Source organism: Fistularia commersonii, chromosome 24 (assembly GCF_037954325.1).
Source record: "Fistularia commersonii isolate RoL2024-O1a breed Wild chromosome 24, RoL_Fcom_v1.0, whole genome shotgun sequence".
Taxonomy (NCBI): Eukaryota; Metazoa; Chordata; class Actinopteri; order Syngnathiformes; family Fistulariidae; genus Fistularia; species Fistularia commersonii.
In genome coordinates, this window is record NC_141307.1 from 7268372 (window position 1) to 7270490 (window position 2119).

Consider the following 2119-nt stretch of genomic DNA (forward strand, 5'->3'; position numbering starts at 1 on the left):
CCACAGATGCAGTATTTGCGCCCAGAATGCTCATAGACAAGTACAGAGAGGGCCGGCGGGAGCCGCATTGCCTTTTTGTACACCTAGAAAAGGCCTACGACAGGTTGCCAAGAGAGGAGCTCTGGTATCCTATGAGGAAGTCTGGAGCGGCAGAGAAGTGTGTTACACTGGTGCAGGACATGTATGCTAGCTGGGAGACAGTGGTGTGTGCGGTGTGCTGTAAGACGGTACCAGAGAAGTTCAAGGTGGAAGCGGGACTCCGTCGGGGATAGACCCTGAGCCCCTTCTTGTTCGCAATGGTGACGCACGGGCGGGCTGACCGATGAGGGTAGACATGAATCTCCACGGACCGTGACCTTCGCAGATGCCGTTGTGATCTGTAGTGAGAGCAGAAAACAGGTGGAGGTCGAGATAAGATAAGATAAGATAAGATAAGATAAGATAAGAACAACTTTATTAATCCCGAAGGAAACTGTTGTGCCAGAGTTCCAGAAAATATAACAGTAATAAATAATAAAAGGCAGAATTAGAAATCAAAATAAACTATAAACTGTAAAGTGTCTCGGTGAAACTATAGAGAGGTGGGGGTATGCTCTGGAAAGGAGAGGAACGAAAGTTAGTCGCAGCAAGACAGCATACATGTGTGGGGATGAGAGGAACTCGGGTGGAACGGTGAGGCTACAGGGAGTGGAGATCAAGAAGCAGGAGCATTTCAGGGACTTGGACACTCTGGATTGTTTTCTGACCCCATCGTAAATCCACGCTTTCGCGGTGCACCTGCCATGTGCAACGACAACTCCCTGGTTGGGTCACAGCCCGGCCAGGGAGGGTGGGCGCGCGCGACCATAAACAGTGAACCCGGCCTCCAGCGACACAGACTTGCTCTTGAACAGCACGACAGGGGAGAGCGCGGACGCAGTCCCCCACTACCAGAAATTATGCAGTCGAGATTCCCACATTTGGGGAATTCACAGGGGTCAGCACAGCCGCAGTGCAATGGCTGAGCCTCGCCCTGGGTGAACCACCTTCTTGATCATGGTATCTCCCCTGCCAGGTAAGTATGAGTCGCACGCGTCCCGCGCACATACCGCTTTCACACGCACGCCGTTCTCAGTCGGGGGGGAACCCACGCGGACTCTTCCGGGAGCTCACACACGATCCCTCTCGCGCGCACACACACACACACACACACACACACACGCACACGCGCACACACGCACACACACACTCCGTCAAAAAAACGTCAACTCTGAGTTCTGACGGGCCGGGACGCCGAAAACGAAACGGACGCTTCAATTTTCACGAAGAAGTCAGAGGACAAGTGGAACACGTTCCGTCCGTCCTCCTGATACCGCAAGGGGTTTCTGCCGCTCTACGACCGGGAGAACTTCCCCCTGAGCCCAGTCTGACACAGTCCATCGGGGGCAATCCATCCGTTTCAAATGCGATCCATTTAAGCTCAGTTCTGGTCCATAGTGGGATTTTATCGGGCTGCACGGGGCGAATGGTAGGGACAGGGTTTCAGGCAGACACGCTCGTGTGTCGCTATCTACCGCTCCCTACCGGCAGAAACAACGGGGACAGTGTCGCTGGTCACGCAGGGCACAGACAAGATCTGGATCCCGTGTGAGTTGGTTACGTATGACGTTGTTGGAGGACACGGCAACCTTGACATCGGACACAAAAGCGGGGGGTGCACCGTTCCCAGAGATACTGCAATACCGGGTCGATGCGCGGAGTGGACGGAGCAAGCCCCTATTCCATCTCCCTGTTCAAAAAATCAATTTAATATTTGGTCCCCGGATAGGGGACGTATCAGATATTAAACTGATAAGAACAGATACTACACTTGATCTTAGCCAAAAGGCCGAGAAGCGTTAACATCGCGCCCTCGCTCGACGCCAGCGCATTCCCCGCACCGTCAGCTTCACTCACGACTTCATACAAGAAACAACATGACTAAAGCATCTTCCGCATCTGCCCGGTCACGTGGTGCACGCCCCCCCGACAGGACGCCGAAGCATCAAAGTAAACCCAGGACATCAACAACCAGACTCTTGGAATCGTGTCCCCTTCAAATCCACCTGGAATGTGGCAAAAAGTCGCCCGTGAGGAGAAA

General features: G+C 53.5%; 2 non-coding genes across 2 annotated transcripts; both read right to left on the reverse strand.

The window, feature by feature from the left end:
* Window positions 1-898: 898 nt before the first annotated feature.
* Window positions 899-1062, reverse strand: LOC147219830 (U1 spliceosomal RNA). Its single transcript, XR_015108197.1, has one exon. It is a non-coding gene; the product is annotated as a U1 spliceosomal RNA (small nuclear RNA).
* A 626-nt stretch (window positions 1063-1688) lies between these two features.
* Window positions 1689-1879, reverse strand: LOC147219831 (U2 spliceosomal RNA). Its single transcript, XR_015108140.1, has one exon. It is a non-coding gene; the product is annotated as a U2 spliceosomal RNA (small nuclear RNA).
* Between the last annotated feature and the right edge of the window lie 240 nt (window positions 1880-2119).